We start from the raw sequence: 19,408 nt of genomic DNA, 5'->3' as shown, positions 1-19,408 counted from the left end.
GATAAAAATGCCTCGTTTGGAATCGTTTAGAGTCCTTTGAAACTGCAATTTTAAACTGCATTAAAACTGTTAAGTGTTGGGGTCCATTAAAGTCCATTAAAATGAAAAAAAAAATCCTGGAATGTTTTCCTCAAAAAACATAATTTCTTCTCAACTAAACAAAGAAAGACATCAACATTTTGGATGACATGATGGTGAGTAAATTATCTGGATTTTCTTTTAAGAAAATGGACTAATCCTTTAATGTATTAGCTAACATAAAATAAAAAATGAACAATACTTCGACAGCATTTATTAATCCTAGTTCATGTTCATTTTACTAGTACATTTATAAAATCAATAATAATTCATGCGCTAGGGTCCAGGTACAAATTTCGTCATCAGAATAGTATGTGCGTGCTGTACGTGCACCGGCATTTTTTAAATCACGTGTACTTTATACGCGTAGGTCGCGCATGCGTGTACAGGAGAATGTAGTATGTAGCCCAGGAGATGTATTGCATTTTGTCGCATTGCGCATACGTCGAACATCTGTGTACACATTGTTGAGGTTTAAATTGAGGTGTAAAATTGTCATCTGAAACTGAATAAATAAGCTTTCCATTGATGTTTGGTTTGTAAGAATATAGGACAATATTTGCCAAGATATTTGGAAATCTGGAATCTGAGGGTGCAAAAAATCTAAATATTCAGAAAATTGCCTTTGAAGTTGTCCAAATTAAGTCCTTAGGAACAAATATTATTTTATAATAAATAAATAACATTTATACAGTATACCAGGGGTCGGCAAGTAACTTTGGCCGCGGGCCAATATTTTTTTTAGCCAGTAGATGGCGGGCCAACTGTTGTTGGCACACTTACGTCTTATTTTGAATTAGCCTAGTATAGGCTATCTGATCTTTTGTCAAGAAACATTGTCTTTATTTCCTATTTAAAAGACGAAAGACGGCATTAAAAATTGTTAAAAACATGGTAATGGGTCTGTGTATCATTCGTTCAATCGTTTTTTTTTCAAATTAAAAACAAAAATGAAAAAATTAACCACCACGGGTTTTCTGATTGTGTGCTCAGATAAAAAAATTAATTACTGGATAAGACATTTTTTTTATTTAACTCCTTTATAGGCATAATATATCAATGAAATCATTTTAAACAGATCAAGTACTATAGTGGTAATATTACAGGCATTTATGCTCTCATGAAATACTCTTACAGTCCGACTTTTGAACTATTCCTTTTTTTATTAATATTTAACCGGGACACACACATACACACCTAAGGTTTAAGGAGGTCTCCGCTGGACTGTTTTTTGTCCAGCTCCGACAAGGTTCTATTCATTGATTCATTTGTGTTCACCCGCTTTATTTCCCGACCTGACGGGTCCGCAAAACTTAACGTCACGTTTCGTTTCCAGAATCTCACATTCAAATTTCTCTAACGAAAAGATACAGATAATTTTAAATGTTATACAAAAATTGTGTTTGTGCCAATAAAAATATTATTTTAACATTGTATTCATTGTATTTATAATGAAATAAAAATAATAAATTAAATAGGACAAAGCCTCTCACTCAAATTTCTCACCATCATAAACCGAGGTGGTTGCGGAGTTGCTGTTCAAATTGCTGAACATCCTCCTTTGCCAAATTTATAACGTTTTAAACGGAGGTAAAGATCAAAGAACTATGCGTTAGGAAAATTAATAATGGCTTTATTTTAATAGACATGTAAAACCATATTTTGGCGGATTACTTTCATTTTTTTAACGAATTTACCTGCCCATTTAGTCTTAATAATTAACGGTAAACGAACTTGACTTGCTGTTTTCGAAGGCAAGTCGAACCTTAGGTCGGGCGCTCGAGCCCCAAGTTCAAGTAGCAGAAAACAACAGTATTCCTTTCAAATCTACTTTAAAAGTGTTTTTATCATATTTTGTAGTGGTTTCTAAAAGCCAGCAATTACTTTTCAGTAATTTGCAATGTCACGGAGTTTAACGTCTTCACGCGTGATGAATTGACATGATTTACGAGGTAAATTTGCAAATGATTCATGAAGTCATACCTCTGCAATTATTTGATCGATTGTGTTTTAGAAGTATGCTCAAACTCTAATGACAGTTATGATCGCGGATGCGCTGGTAGAGAAAGAGAACGAGAAAAAGCGGTCCGTTAAGATAGCTATTATACGCATTTTTTTCAGGACATTCTTGCTATTTGTCAGTGTAGCAATAAATAATAATAATAATAATAATATACGCGAATAAATAATAATGAAAAAAGTTCAAAAGTCGGACTGTAAGCGAATGAGACTTACAGGAAAGCATGGTTGCTATTCAAACCCTTATTAAAACCCTTATTAAAATGTAATCTGTTAGTACCTGATCTGTTTAAATTTATTTCATTGGTATATGTCTGCTAAGGTGTTCAATTAAAATTTGTCCGAACCCGTTTTCATTAATTTTTTTATTTTTGATCTGAGCGCACATTCAGAAAACGAGTCGTTTGATTTTAGTTCAGGATATAAATAATAGAAAAACAAGTCGTTTTTCTTTATTTTCTTTTTGGTTTTGATTTGAAAAAACGAATGAAGGAATGAAACACGGGGACATTTTTGTAAACTGTTATTGTAAAATAAAAAAGTCTGATAAAAAAAAATTAAAAAACGGACTTCAAATTAATCCGGCGGGCCAGAAAATATTGCTGGCGGGCCACTTTTGGCCCGCGGGCCGCCAGTTGCCGACCCCTGCAGTATACTATGCAAAAAATAGAGCTGGCATTTAGAGCGGCATTTACTACACAAAGCTGTAATTCAGAGAGAAGCTACACTGCAAAAAATATTTTCAAGAAAAAAAATTCTTAGTATTTTTGTCTTGTTTTCAGTAAAAATATCAAAAAATTCTTAAATTAAGATGATTTTTCTTAATGACCCAAGAAAATAAGTCTAGTTTTTAGACCAAAAAATATCAAATGAATAATTAGCGTTGAAAAGGTGTGGTTTAGTTATTTTCCCGACTGACCTTGTTGCATATGCATTTCTAGGAGTTTCCTTTTCAGAAGCAAAATTTTTGGGAGGAGTTTATTTAAATGATTCAAATGATTTAAATAACAGTTTATTTGAAATGCCAGAGGAACGGAGGGGTAACTTGAGTGTAACCTTGTTCCCTGAAAAAGCGGAACGAGATGTTGCGCTGCTAAGCGCTATGGGGAACGTTTCCCCATAGCGCTTAGCAGCGCAGCATCGAGTAAAGCTTTTGATAGTGAACATATTATTCAAAAATATAGTTTGCCAAGCCATGTTATTTTTTATTTGCTTAAGTAAATAAAAATAGGAGTCACTAGGAGAAGTCATGCAATACCAGACATTTTCAAACTTCTTGTAAACCTTAATTTTTGGTACTAGGGCTTCGTTAGCTGGGATTACACACCCCAAATTTTCCAGTGCGATGTCCATGGTGCTAAACTCAAGATCAGCTCGCTTATTTGCGACCCTGAACTAATTTAAGCTGCTCTTAGATTGTGTTGGTCATTATGGAAATCATCTGTTGTGCCTGTGTTTTTTAATTTCGACATTTTTTAGTCAATAACTCGCAGATATTACCACTCCCATCGGCGCTATTTTGGAATTGCGTCTCATGCTAATTTGCCCCGTTTAGTATATATGGCCCTAAAACTTTAGTAAAACAACAAAGCTGGTGACCGGAGTGTGCGTTCACACAAGACACAAATTATGCGAATAAATCAAATTATTTGCATGTTGTTGAACGCTTGAACATTTCAAGTTAACTTGCTTAATTAGTGCATGAATTTCCTACCCAGTCTCACAAAGTTTCGTGATATAGTCATGTGTTTTTTTAATTCTTTTTTCGTGCTATTATCACGAAATTTCGTGTTTTTCGTGATCGTATAACGAATTCCTGTTTTCGTGTGATTATTACATATTAGTTACTCAACTGCTTTTTCCTATTTTTAAACCATTGTCGCTTCGGTTTAGGGTTAGATTTGGTACTTGCATTAAAATGTCACTTTATTTATTGATTTATACTATTTTTTCTGTTTTCTTTTTTTATATGTCACCTGGCGTTAGGGTTAGAGTTGGGTTTGGTTAGGGATGTCATTTTATGTAAATCTAACCCTAAACCGAATCGACAATGGTAAGAAAATAGGACAAAACAGTTGAGTAACCAATACGTGATAATCACACAAAAACAGGAATTCGTTATACGATCACGAAAAAACACAAAATTTCGTGATAATAGCACGAAAAAAGAATAAAAAAAATACATGACTTTATGGCGAGATTTCGTGAGACTGGGCTGGAATTTCACTCTATTCGCCCATGAAATTCAGACCTAAATACTCTCAATCTGCCAGCTTTAGCTAGCTTGTAGTCTCAATATGTATATATGTAAAAATTGAGTAAAGACCTTTTTTTTTTTACAAATTACCAGTTTGTCCAATTTCCTCACTCACTTTCTTCCAAGCAAGATCCTTTCTATTTCTGTTTCTATAAAAGTACGTGTCCAATACAGCGATGATTATGTTGTCCTCCATTGTTGTTTCGTATTTCTGCCTTAGCTCGCTACGTCGTAATCACGTGACTACTAGAGCAAGCTCATGATTGGTTAACTTGCCACGAATCACGTGTTATGTGTATCAAATGCCCAAAATGCTAAATTCTTGCAAATTGGGTCATGCATCGTTTGCGCAAATTGTGCTGCAGGATGTCTTTGCATTGACTTAACATGTAAATCACTCGCGCTTAATGCTTCATTCGTGTCTGGTGTGAACACACCATAACACTTTTGCACAGTAATGTATATAAATATTTATGGTAGGAAATATCTTTATGGAACATGATCTTTACTTAATATCCTGGCATAAAAATTTTTATAATTTTATTGCTATAAATATACCTGTGCTACTTAAGACTAATTATATAAGCAGTATATTCAAACAGAGATCTAAAGATAACAACACTATAAACTGCTTCATTGTTTGCAAAACAATTATGTACCTAAGATTTCGAACCGAACGGGAGGTTTACCTTCAGTGAACTGCTAATGACACCACATCAATCAACTCCAGCATCCTGACTGCGTATGCTGGCTGGAAACAACGCTTGACGGCCACTTGCTGGTGCCTGTTTAATAGCTCTTTTTAAGAACTAATACTAAGAAACATAACAGTCTCGTGCTTGCTCATATTTGCGGAGACAAGCGAGACTTATTTCCTCCTGAATCTATTAGATCTGGCTGTGATTCCTCTGTGTTCTTCATTAAGACAGCTTTGAGGAGCACAGCTTGAGAGCGATGTATCGCATGGCTCCCAGATTGAAGCCTCATACATCATTTTCACTGCCGTGTTTTTTCTTCATTTTTGCCATGTCTCGCTCCTCTTGAGTGCTTCTACCAGATAATAAACTTTCTCAAAGAGAGTTATAATTCTCAGAGACAAATATGACACGTCTGGGTTTCGGAGACGCTCGCTGTTTATTCTTCGCCACAAAACAACCTGATGCGTCGCTGCGCCCGGCTCTAATGAGGAGCGCTTCTTTCCGCGACTACCTTGCAACTCTGGACCGATTATAATTTGAAGCCTGTGACACAAAGTTGACAGCAAACACGCATTCGGCCCATTCCAGTCACGTAATGCGTGTCAGGCCCTCTGGCAACCTCTCGTTGCGCATCACTAACAAGATTTCCTATGCGTCCGTTTCAGTTGGCCAGATGTGCATCTCGTCATCCCGATCTTTGCAGAAAGCCAAATCCTCTTTATTATCGGTAGAGCATCTATAAATACCTACTAAAATGAATAATAGTACCTTCTCTCCAAGGGCTTTCTACAAATGGAAAACAAAGCAGAGAAATATTAAAGTGGGAATATACAGCATGTAGTGCAGGAAACGGGCGTTGTTTTTCCTCTATAAATGCCCTGTCTGAGTGTCTTGGATCAGACGTCGCCCCCTTTGAAACGATGTAGCAATTACGTTGTCTCCCTTCGCCCGAGGACCCCAAATTAAAAGGAACGAGCCATCAAAGGAGCCGCGGGACGGCGCGAGAAACGCATGACGCTGTAGGTATGGGCCTTTATTTGGAGAAGTCAAAACGATGCTGCTGTTGTTGTTATTGATGCAATCTTGTCTTCAAACTCCCACTGCGGAGAACAAAAGGCAAAAAGTGCAGGCAGATTTTCTGCTGTGGAGAGCTGTTATCTAACAAACTGTAACGCAGTAATAACAAGAATGAAATCGATATTGCTTGGTCTTTCTTCTGTTCCATAACTTGTTTTCTTTGTCTGTGAATTGCGTGTCAAAGGAATCGATGTACAAAAAGCTTTAAGGAAACTGCATAATGCGTACTGATAATCAAACAGTGACCATTTACATTACGGGTTAGATGTTTAAATTGAAAAAAAACATCAAGCTTTCAACTGCGTTTTTAGTTATTCACTTTGATAATATTGCACATTTGATCTTTTATTAGACACTTTCTCTTTATTTCTTCTCTCTTTGTCAAGGTAAAGGAGTGTGGCCGTTCCAGTAGCTGGGTTTCCATCCAAACATCTTTTCTAATTTATTTTGAGAATTAGGCATATTTCCATCAAGTTGTTTGAGCGAATGATGGTGGTATTAGTAACCAACAGTAAATAAAACAAGCATGCTTAGTAAATGGAGACAGGACTGCACTTAGTTATGATTGGGTAAGTTATACATTTACTAGCAGTGCAGCTTGTAATTGCTGAAATGAATGCTGTGCACAGAAAAAGAAATGCAGGCACTAGCAGCAAGAGCATTGCAACGACGTCGAACCCCATGGGCTCTATCTTACACCCGGCGCAATGCGCGACGCAAGTGTTTTTTGCTAGTTTCCACACTGCGCAATTATCATTTTCACGTTTAGCGCCACATTGTTTAAATAGCAAATGCATTTGCACGCTCTTTTGCGCCCATGGGCGTTCTGGTCTGAAAACGAGGTGTGTTTAGACGCATTGTTGGCGCGTTGCTATTTTGACCAACAAAAACCTGGTCTGAAGTCTAAAGTCAATGCCGCAATATGTATTTTGTTATTTAAAGAGCGCATTAGTAATATGCGCCTATAAACGAGACGACAAAGTGGGTTTGCTTATCACATACATGAGTGCGCAGCAGCACAAACACGCTTTTAAATATGAAGGATTAAAGGATTGAATGTAAAAGATTATTATTGAGTCTCTTGGACATAAATGAGGACTAATTATGAGACATTAGAAGGCGCAAAGAGCTGCTTCACCTGTAGCCTGGTAAGTAAATAAATGCTTTGCTTTAAACAAATGCATCTGTTTTTAAATGTTTTTAAATGCTACCTCACGGATTTATTGTATATGATGACTCTGTACCTGTGGATGTGGTGAGATGAGAAACATTTTTAAAGGAATATTCCATTTTCTTAAAAGAAAAATCAACATATTTTACTCACCACCATGTCATCCAAAATGTTTATGTCTTTCTATGTTCAGTCGAGAAGAAATTATGTTTTTTGAGGAAAACATTGCAGAATTTTTCTCATTTTAATGGACTTTAATGGACACCGACACTTAACACTTAACTCAACACGTAACAGTTTTTTCAACGGAGTTTCAAAGGACTATAAACGATCCCAAACGAGGCATAAGGGTCTTATCTAGCGAAACGATTGTCATTTTTAACACTAAAAATTAAAAATTTACACTTTTAAACCACAATTTCTCGTCTAGGTTCGGTCCTGAAAGCGTCAGCGTGACCTCACGCAATACGTCTTTGTGTCAGTTTATTGTTTACAATGGTCCGCAAATTTGCATTTTATATATGTAACATGTGACCTCCCTACGTCACTAAGCATTTACGTTAGGTCGCGCTGGACCGGACCTAGACTAAAAGTTGTGGTTTAAACACACGTGCATGCACGATAGTTTCACGTGCGCGAAACTTAACGCAATAATTTCATGTGCTCACGCAAAACCTTCATGTGCAGAATTTTTTTTTAAAATTTAGTTTTGAATGCGCACGTGAAACTAAACTTTATTTCATTTTTTCTCCATGTCCCTTTAGGTGCTCGTAAAAAACACCTCAAGCAAGAGTAAAAACTTATTTTCGAATTTTTTGCTTTTCCATCACTTGTTTCTTATGCAAAACTTTAAAATGTGCATAAAATCAGGGTGATGGAAACCCAGCTAGTGGGAGAATTGTCTTGGGAATCTGGTAATATTCATTTGTTGGTTTCCTTTACATGTTGGTCTCCCTGATAAAGATGCAATGTATGTGCAATTGGCCGACACATTTGGTATTAAAATACTGGTTAACATTATTTCTGCTGAAATAGTATGGCTGATGTCAGCTATTAAAAGTAGGGATGCAGCGATACAAATGTTTTGTGCCGATCCCAATATTTTTTATTACTTAGATGACATGATATCAAAAGATACCTATAGTTTTCCTTTTTACTCCTCGTTTCAAAGTATTATATTGTGAAATCCTAAACCGATATATTGGCAGATGATGCTTGCTATGCTTCTTAATGAATTACAGTGAAATGCCGCTACATCCAAAAGCCAGAGGGCGCTCTTGTGGAGAAAATCAATATATATCGGCATTTATCGGTGCACCCCTAGTTGTGACCCTATTTATAATAATCACATTGCATGTGTTTTTCAGCCCATTTTGATTTTTAGGATATATTAAGATAAAAAATTACTTTTTTCTGCCAATTTATCTGCATCCCTGATTAAAATTTGGGATCGAGTGACATTACATCTCATGAATATGTAAAGACATTTTAATTGCATTTGTGAACATACAGTGATATATTGTGCATCATATCACCTGGAAAGTAAATAGGTCTAATTTTGATTTTCTGTTTGAAAAGGCCAATTTTAAATAGACTCTGTGTCACGATCAACCTTCTTGAAAACTTTCCCAACTGGTATTTGGGAGCTTAAAGCAATTAGTGAGCTTGACAAAGTCAGCGGTGGAGCTGATTACAGATATTTATAACAATGACAGTAACCTGGAGAGAAGACTGTGTTCTCCTCTGTCGGCAGGAAGAGGTCAGGACGGCTTCTTTACTCAGATTAATGGAGGAATTTAGGATTCCTGTGCTGGTGCTGCGCTGAGAAACAAAAGGGCTGGAGAATCATCAATGAACTTTTAGCAGAAACTACTTGATGACTGAAAAGTTTTGTTGTTGCAAATGATCTGATACATCCAGCTGGTCCTAACCTACCAATGAACAACAAACAGGTATACAGATTACGGCCAGATTTACTTACAGCTTGCGCCAGTGCAATAACGACTGTCGGGATTTACTAAAGACAAGCCAGTGGATAATTTGCACTGGAAATGTGGTCTAGTTATTTACATTTTGTTGGAGTTTCCCCTTTAGACACAAAATTTATGGGAGGAGATTATTTCATTTATTCATGCAATGTGATTTACTAATGTTTGCGCGTGTAATATTACTGGTATTTGCGCCATTATTTAACACGGAAAAAATTATGTCTTAAATAATTTTGTGCTTGAAATGGCTGCAATTGTTGCTTATAGGAGAGGCATTGCATAGATCATTTAAAATATAGGGGTGCACTGATAAATCGATGCTTGCTATGATTCTCAATGAATTACGGTAAAATGCCGCTACATCCAAAAGCCAGAGGGCGCTCTCGTGCAGAAACTCAATATGGGTCCCAGAAGAACAACCATTTACACAATCTCCAGGAAATGGCTTAAGAATATATTTATATTGCTATTCTTCAAATCTTTTCAGGTATTTTTCATGATAATAAAGAATATGTTTAATGAATATGTTTGACGTTGTTTTTTTCAAATGCAATCGATAAGGACTTACTGATCAAAAGCCATAGTACATAAAATAGCTATGCATAATATCGGCTGTGCGATCAGTTATCAGCCAGGTATTATTAGTGTATATCCCTAGTATCGTCACATCCCTAGTAAAATGAAATGTTATTTGCTGGAGAAAATAAATGAGAAATAACCAGGAGAAGTCACACAATACCTAGTGTTTTAAAGGAATAGTCTACTCATTTTCAATATTAAAATATGTTATTACCTTAACTAAGAATTGTTGATACATCCCTCTATCATCTGTGTGCGTGCACGTAAGCGCTGGCGCGCGCTGCGACGCTTCGATAGCATTTAGCTTAGCCCCATTCATTCAATGCTACCATTTAGAGATAAAGTTAGAAGTGACCAAACACATCAACGTTTTTCCTATTTAAGACGAGTAGTTATACGAGCAAGTTTGGTGTTACAAAATAAAACGTAGCGCTTTTCTAAGCGGATTTAAAAGAGGAGCTATATTTAATGGCATAATAGCACTTTTGGGAGTACTTGGACTCGCCTGAAAAGTCCGCTCCCCTTCTCACTCTCATAATGGGAGAGGGAGGGTGTTACTGCGCCGAGTCGAAGTACTCCCAAAAGTGCTGTTCTGCCATACAATATAGTTCCTCTTTTAAATCCGCTTAGAAAAGCGCTACGTTTTATTTTGTACCACCAAACTTGCTCGTATAACTACTCGTCTTAAATAGGAAAAACGTTGATGTGTTTGGTCACTTTTAACTTTATCTCTAAATGGTACCATTGAATGAATGGGGCTAAGCTAAATGCTATCGAAGCGTCGCAGCGCGCTCCAGCGCTTACGTGCACGCACACAGATGATGTATCAACAATTCTTAGTTAAGGTAATAACATATTTTAATATTGAAAATGAGTAGACTATTCCTTTAAACCTTTTGTAAACCTTCATTTTTTGTCCTCCGGTTCTTTTCAGTGTACTATGGCTTCATTAGCTGGGATTTTACACCTTGCATTTTCAGCTGTGATGTCCGTGGTGCTGAACTCAAGCGCATCAGGCGTTAGTAGATCACCCGCACCTCATCAGCTCTGTTTACTTGCTCACCTGAACTAATTTGCACCACTTTTAGTGGATTGTGTTGGTCATTATGGAAATCGGCTGTTGCGTTTGTGTTATTTAATTTGTGCCTTTTTAGTAAATAACCTGCAGATATTATCACTCCCATCTGTGATTTTTTTTGGAATTGCGCTCTTGCGCTACTTTCCCCCATTTAGTAAATCTGGCCCTAAATATCACTTGTTCCTGTTATATTTTACTCCAGACCAACATTTTGTGTAAAGATGAAGCTTACACATTTAAAAAAAGAGATTTTTTGACTTATGTTTCCATTCTCACCATAAACAGGTGTAGCAAAGAAACAAATTCAAGCGGGGGCACCGGTCTGGGAATGGGTGGCCCTGCTTTCTCAAATAGATCAAACGAAACACATCCACAATGAACAGTTCTGAGAGAAAAGACGGAGAAAGGTCGCATTTGGAAATATGTAATTCCCGTTTAAAAGAATGCGATCAGACTATACTCCCACAGCACGCCACAGTAACCTCTCTGACGGTATTCAAAAAACCTAAAACAATCGAGCCCTCTGACTTACCTGCGCATTCTTAGAGGATTAACTTGCACGCTGAGACTCCACGCCAGCCGGCGAGAGGAAGGTTGCACCGCGAAGGCTTTTAATCGATTCTCAGGCTGTGGAGACCACCGGCCTCACACAAGGGTGCTATTATGAACGTTACCTGCTTTCCAGTACCCAGAGGCTCAGTTCAAAGACTCTCGAGATGGACTTTCAAACCTGCTGGGGAAGTGACACCCTACACCACTGTGAACAGAGCGTCCGTTTTGATGATCCGGGGGAAATATCAAGCCCTCGCCGCCCAAGTGACAATGCTGGGGTGCTAGAGGTCAGACCGGGATATGACACAGAGTTTTAATACTCTTAGATAGAGAGAGATTAAAAAACGAAATGTGTAAAGCTCTTCTCTGTGACAGGCAGCTTATGCCTCGGGTAACATCTTGAAAGCGTGACTCGGAGTGGATTTGAACCGCTTGTTAAATCATAAAAGCTATAAATGAAGTTCGATGTGTGGTTGCCTGAGTTGAATGCGGCTCTATTAATGATTAAGACGATTAAGAAGTTCTCCTCATTTCGCCCCCTAAATGTTTTTTCTTACCCAGGCACAAAAGTGCTGTGAGGTAAGATGAATCGGTGGAGAACTCATCTTAAAGATTTTGGGTTGTTATCTTTATTCTCCCCATCGTAGAGTCTCATTATAATGTTTATGTCAAAACTCCAACAGGACTTTTTCTTGTATTCCGTCTGTGAATAAAGGAAGACGTGATCAAAGTTTGACTCTCGCTAAATAAATCCCACCAGAGATGTCGGATGAAGTAAAAAAAATGCAAAGGAACGAAACTGGGATGCCATCGTGTTAGGAGCAGAAAATCCAAAAAAACAAAAGCAGCATCAATAGTTCATGAGTTTTTCAAGGTTTTTCTTTTTATATCCGAGTCTCTATTTACCACTGTTGTCAAAGGATCGCTGTTTTACCGCTACGACTCAAACAGATGAAGGAGATCCGGGATGGAGGTTTAGTTGATGCTGTCATGTCTGTGCAGCACTGAGGGTTCAACTCAAGGTTATGAGGTTCTCAGTGGCATCATTACACCTGCCATAGACAAGAACAGGATGAAGAAGACGAGGATTCGACATTGTCCGCAAACAGGTGTCCCACAGGGTTCTTCGGCGGACGGCTGAGCTTTGTTCATGAACTGAGTGATCGTGTAATATTTTCTGTGTTGGGTTAAGATATGAAAGTATAGAATGAAAGGAAACACAAAGAGATTTCTTATGATAATGTGGGATGCCGGTTATGATCAAGTCATATTGAAGCGCCATACAGTAGAAATATACCATACAATAAATATTTCTGTTAGCTATTTCAATAAAAATAGCTGTTTACATGGACACCTTTTGCCTCCATCAAAAACATTGTTCATCATTCTGATTGAGAAATCTATCGTAGCGTTTACATGAACACGTAATAATGTGATGGGATTGATGTGCATGTTTATATGGCACAAGCTTTAAATTAGATTTTATTAACCAATTAACCAACCTATTTTCGGGCACCGCGTAATATCATTGTGCCTACTGCAGCCATGGTACGGAAGCAAAGTCCTTGATTATTACGCCAGAATGAGAGTATAGTCCTAGTCATATCAGCCTAGAAAATCGCAACCTTTAAGTTTCCATCGGTCTTAGTACACAATGTAACTACAGAAGAGTCCCTTTTTAAATAGGATAATATTTTAGCGCGATGCTAATGGTCTAATCAGATTCAATGGATTATGCTAAGCTATGCTAAAAGTGCTAGCGCCAGACCCGGAGATCAGCTGAATAAATTCCAAAACAGTAAGATTCAAATGTTTCACTCTAGGGGAGCTGGAAAATGAGCATATTTTCAAAAAAAAGTAGAGTGTCCCTTTAAGGTCCTATTTTCACTTTTAACTAGCTATTAACTGTTTTTGTCTTAATATACTCCTTATTACAGCTTATTCATACTTATTAAAGTAGTTGTTAAGTTTAAGTATTGGTATCAAACGGGTAGGATTAAGGATGTAGAATAAGGTTTTGCAGAATCAGGCATTACACTGCAAAAAAAATTATTTTCAAGAAAAAAAATTCTTAGTATTTTTGTCTTGTTTTCAGTAAAAATATCTAAAAAATCTTAAATTAAGATGCTATTTCTTGATGAGCAAAACGACCCAAGACAATAAGTCTAGTTTTTAGACAAAAAATTTCAAATTTAAGTGATTTTGTGCATAAAACAAGCAAAAATAAATCTGCCAATGGGGTAAGCAAATTTTTCTTGATTTTAGTGTTTAAGAAAAATGTTCAAGATTTTTTTGCTTGTTTGTTATGCACAAAATCACTTAAATTTAATATTTTTGGTCTAAAAACAAACTAGACTTATTTTCTTGGGTCGTTTTGCTCATCAAGAAAATACATCTTAATTTAAAATTTTTTGGATATTTTTACTGAAAACAAGACAAAAAATTTTTTCTTGAAAAATTTGTAATGCCTGATTCTGCAAAACCTTATTCTACATCCTTAATCCTATCTGTTTCATACCAATACTTAAACTTAACAACTACTTTAATAAGTATGAATAAGCTGTAATGAGGAGTATATTAAGGCATAAATAGTTAATAGTTAAAAGTGAAAATAGGACCTTAAAATGACAAAAATTTGCAAAATATCTGCCAATAGGGTGAGAAAATTTAGCTAGAGTTATGTGTTTAAGAAAACTTATTTCAAGATTTTTTTTCCTCACCCCATTGGCAGATATTTTTGATTGTTTTAAGCACAAATTCACTTAAATTGTATATCTTTTGTCTAAAAACTAGACTTATTTTCTTAGGTCATTTTGCTTATAAAGAAAAAGCATCTTAATTTAAGAATTTTTTTGATATTTATTCTTAAAACAAGACAAAAATACTAAGAAAGTCATTTTTTGCAGTGTATTATGTGCTTTTTAAGTGCTAATAAACCAATGTCTCAGTAATATTAATGCTAATAACCAACCATTTAAAAACAAGAATTGTAAACTATACGAGAGTGTTACAATTATTCGTATAAACTCACCAACGTATTTAAAGTAAGAAAAATACATGAAAACATGCATTTAAACCTTAGACTTTTTTGATGTTAAATCCACTACAATTCTATATATTTTTTTTAATGTAAATCCCTTACTTTACTTTTTAAGGAAAAAGTAATTAAATCACAGTAACTAATTACTTAGTTTACACCCAACACTGCCAGAGGCTTACATTTACAGACGCTTTAATCCAGAAATTAGGACTTGCGCAGTACTACATGAACTTCAGTTGTTAATGTTGGAAAGTATTTCCAACAACTAATGACTCCTAATTTGGGTCTATTGCTCACACAAAGATTATACATTGAGCTTTGGAAAACTTGGAAATGTAATGAATGAGCCGTATGAACTTCTCTTATGATATTTTCAAATGAGCTCAACAGTGTGAATCACCAATTACTCTCATAGCATGGAAAAGAGCACCCCAGACATTCTTCAGAACGTTCCTTTAGCGTTCCCCGAGTCAGGAATAACATTAGGGCGAATAAACGATGACATCATTTTAATTTTTGGCTGTAACCTTTCCTGATGACATACTTCAAGAGTTTTATAACTTTCACAAAGCGTTAATTCCCATTAAACTCTGACGGGCTTTGCGGGAAGCTGATTTCGGGCCTGCCGCGTTATAAATATCATGAGCCACGGTAATCAACCTCTGTCCTGACATCTGCCCAACTCCTAAACACTTCTCACCCCACTGTGTCCGTCTGTTTAACAGAGCCTTGTCCTTTATGACCGAAAGACGTTCACCACCTTAAAGTTGTTTTTGACGCTGTGGAACACGCCAAGTGCTATTGAGCGGCCAGCTTTGACTTCATGATGAATATTGTTTTACGGCATTCTCCATTAAAACGATTTGGAAATGATGAATAAACGAGATGCTGGGGGAAAAACACAAGGCAGAGGTTTCAGTATAGAGACTAAAACAAAAAGTTGCGTTTTGTGTCAGATGCACGTTCATAAAGCTAAAGAAACCAGCATCGCTGCCTCATTATCTTCAATAAGCATCAGTTTGCGTCTTTGCAAAGATACCGCGAGCACACAACAACGAGGCCAATTTACATAGAGCTATTAACAGCAAAATGATCTCTGTTTGTGATAATAGGTTATGTATTGGGTGTAATTTAAAGCTTGGTTATAATTGTTTGTTTGAAGTTGTTAACATTATTCGAGGGTTTGTTATCTGTAAGTGTTTTTAAGTTATGAACAGAATCCGGGGCTCTGTAATGTGGGCTCATAGACATCGCAAGGCCCAGTTTTATAAGTGTGCTGTATTTTTGAAGATTATTTTGGGCCTTTTGATGCCACTACTTTATTGGCTTAAGGATGCGTTCACACAAAAATAAACATTTTGCCAATGTATTTTCCTAAATAATGACAAAAGGCACTAGTCACTGTTTACCTTCATATGGGTGATTCTCACGAAAACTTGGTTTTAAACATGTCAAGCATGAAAATGTAAAAATTGCTTAAATTTACTTTTTTTCCCACCAGACATTGAAAAACAAAGTCTGGAGTAAATGGGAACATTAATTTAAAAAACTTTGACTTATCATTTAACACTTTTTATAACATAATTAAAAAAATTAGTCCTAAAAAATCTCATTACTGCAACAGTCAGAAAACATCAACACTGACATATTTTCAAAATGACATGACAAACCTGAAAGAACATAATTTAGAGATTCTGCACATGCATTTAAAATCAAAGTATTATGCTTCTATTAATTAAATTAACATTTAATAAGCATATGTTGCGGTAATGATAATCAAAATGTCGTGTAAGCATTCTGACAAGACAATATTTCAAATTAACTGTAAAAAAATGATCTTACCTGGTAGCCATCTTGAAGTAACTGGTCCATGTGCTTGGTCACTCAAAATCAAACTTTATTAAAATTCTGTATGTGTGCTTAAACTGTTCTTAAAAAGTGTTGCGGAGGATGAGAACATCAGGCATGGACACATCATTTTCCTAATTTTTCTTCATTATTATTATACATGAATATTCAGTAAATATTTTTTCTGTCATCTAAAGTAGTCTAGCAAAACATCCATTCATTTTTTTCTTAATATTTTTGTGTTAATTTGATTAAATTACAACATAATGCATGTTCAAACACAGCCGGACACATTGCGGTAATGAGAATTTCAGCAGAAAATGAGATAAAATTTACAATTATAAATTCTTATGTTGAAATCACACATTGTGCAAGGTAGAACACAGTATTGTGTTAATTCTGATGCTTTTTAATGTTACTATATTACACATTTTAAAGCTAAAATCATTAGTGCCGTGGTGTTTCAATGGTTATGTCATCCATATCAAGATATGTTTCAATGTTACTTTAACTTATTTAATAATATTGAGCAGTTGAACTTGTTTTTATAACTTAAATCAACTCAATAGACAAAGTTTCATTTACCAATCTCATACCCATCTCTCCTCCCTGTCCTTTTCTGTCCTTTCCTCACTCGCTGTTAAATAAAGACAAAATGGCTTTGTACCTTTGCCTGATTCACAACACAAAGCTAATAATGTTTTATTTGTTTTTCATTGTCAGGGTCTGTTTTCGTCTTTGTGTCATTACATTACATTTGTAAACAGAAAGAAGAGGACCCCAGCTACTATATCACATGCATACATGAGTTTTGTAGCTTGTTTAACAGAGTTTAAACTTGTCATCTGGTTGACTGTAATTCATCTGTAAAATTATAAGTGAGAATCATCTAGGGAACAATATGTTAACATATCAATTTATTACGTCTTTACATCTGGAGAATCATCTGTTGTTAAAATGGTAAAAGCTCAAACTGCGGAAAGCTTTCAGATCAAAAAGGGAACTCAACAGATCTGATGCTAAAGCAAGAGTTAATATCAGCAGGGCTTTTTTAACATCTGAAGAGATTACATACTGGGGCAGAGATGACTTTTTTCTCAGTAACGTGATTTATGTTGAAATATTTAAGTTTTCATTTATTCAGAACAAACATGGCAGATATATTACTTGACAATATTCAGATATATGACTTTTGGGATGTACTTTTAACTGTCATATATAATGACAGATCCGCTCTGATGCTGTGATCACAGACATCAGATTCATCTGCACAGAGTAGCACAATGCACACAGAAAATGACGCAAATAACCGCAATGTTGTTTCAAAGAGAGATGGCAATAGAGAGGCAAAAGTTATGGAAGTTATTATTTTTTAAAGGAGACAACATTGTTTTACAGTGTGAAGAAGAGTTTGAGGTGAATAATGAGTTTTTGCTTCTTTCCCTTACATGCAGATATTGTGCATCTGCAGAAGGTCATGCGGACGTCTTGCGGTGCTTCATTGTCCTTCTGGATCTGGCGGTCTCAGTCATTCTCTCTTTTTCTTGCACAAGTGCAGCATGAATATCTGTGTTTATTGTCAATAGAAGAAGGAATATCATACAGCACTGGATCAACACAAGGTCGAATAAATGAAAGAATTATAATGTTCTCAAAGCGATGCTTCAAAGCTATTAACCTTTTCTCATCCAAATTTTTCTAAAATGTATTGTGATTGATTACTTTTCTGACTTTCTTACTTAGTATTTTTGTCTTGTTTTCAGTAAAAATATCTACAAATTCTTAAATCAAGATGTATTTTCTTGATGAGCAAAATTACCTAAGAAAATAAGTCTAGTTTTAGACAAAAAATATAACATTTAAAAAATATTTTTTGTGCTTAAAACAAGCAAAAAAATAAATAAATAATAATACACTGCAAAAAGTGATTTTCAAGAAAAAAAATTCTTAGTATTTTTGTCTTGTTTTCAGTAAAAATATCTAAAAGTTCTTAAATTAAGATGCTTTATGAGCAAAACGACACAAGAAAATAAGTCTAGATTTTAGGCCAAAAATATCAAATTTAAGTGATTTTGTGCATAAAAGAACCAAAAAAATCTGCCAATAGGGTAAGCAAACAAAAAAATCTTGAACATTTTTCATAAACACTAAATTCAAGAAAAATTTGCTTACTTCATTGGTAGATTTTTTTGCTTGTTTTATGCACAAAATCACTTAAAATTTATATTTTTGGTCTAAAACTAGACTTATATTCTTGTGTTGTTTTGCTCATCAAGAAAATGCATCTTAATTTAAGAATGTTTTAGATATTTTTACTGAAAACAAGACAAAAATACTACAATTTTTTTCTTGAAAATAAATAAGTACATAGAATACATGAGTGTGGATTTACTCCAGGGACTCTCACAGTCCAAAGACAAGCAAGTTAGGTGAATTGGAGATGACCAACTGTCCTTCCTTAACTTATGTATAAATTGAACAATAGACTCTGAAATTATGTTTAGAAATAAACTTAGGCATGTAACCTATCCCACATATTTCTGCTACAGATGTGGATCCATGCAGGGAGACAAACTTGCCACCCATATGAACCATGTGGACATTTTATGATCAAGTAAGTAACCAAAACCTAGCATCACAATCCCCAACTCCTATAGCAACTGTAAAGTGGTGCTAAAATCAAATTAAGCAACTGCATAGCAATGCCCTGACAATCAGTTTGGTGAACCAGTAAACCATTTAATTTTTCCTTTGATTAGTTCTATGCAATGATCCCCCTGTAATTTCACAAAATTTTGTGGTTTCATATTTGTGCACATGCAGGTCTGCCAGGAAAAAATCATTACTAAAATCATTTAATCATTTCTGGCTTGCCTTGAATTTAGTTTTCTCGCACTGTTTTGACAGTAAGTTCAGAAGATGAAATGATTAACTGTCAGCGAGAGTTGGGTAATGACATGCGTGGCAGTGAAGGTGTACACTACATACTAATAATGTCAATAGTCTTATTGTGTTTAGCATCG

The 19,408-nt window shown here is 35.6% G+C and overlaps 1 long non-coding RNA gene across 1 annotated transcript in view; it reads left to right on the top strand.

The window, feature by feature from the left end:
• The window catches only part of LOC129427578 (uncharacterized), a 35,145-nt gene extending 17,009 nt beyond the window's left edge, over positions 1 to 18,136 (top strand). The window contains exon 4 of the long non-coding RNA XR_008638683.2: positions 17,840 to 18,136. This is a non-coding gene — a long non-coding RNA (uncharacterized lncRNA). The remainder of the gene's footprint in view (positions 1 to 17,839) is intronic.
• Positions 18,137 to 19,408: the final 1,272 nt, after the last annotated feature.

The sequence above is a fragment of the Misgurnus anguillicaudatus genome, chromosome 14 (genome assembly GCF_027580225.2).
Source record: "Misgurnus anguillicaudatus chromosome 14, ASM2758022v2, whole genome shotgun sequence".
In the NCBI taxonomy this organism is placed as follows: Eukaryota; Metazoa; Chordata; class Actinopteri; order Cypriniformes; family Cobitidae; genus Misgurnus; species Misgurnus anguillicaudatus.
The sequence above is the reverse complement of the archived record's forward strand: the minus strand, read 5'-3'. Positions and strand labels throughout refer to the sequence as shown.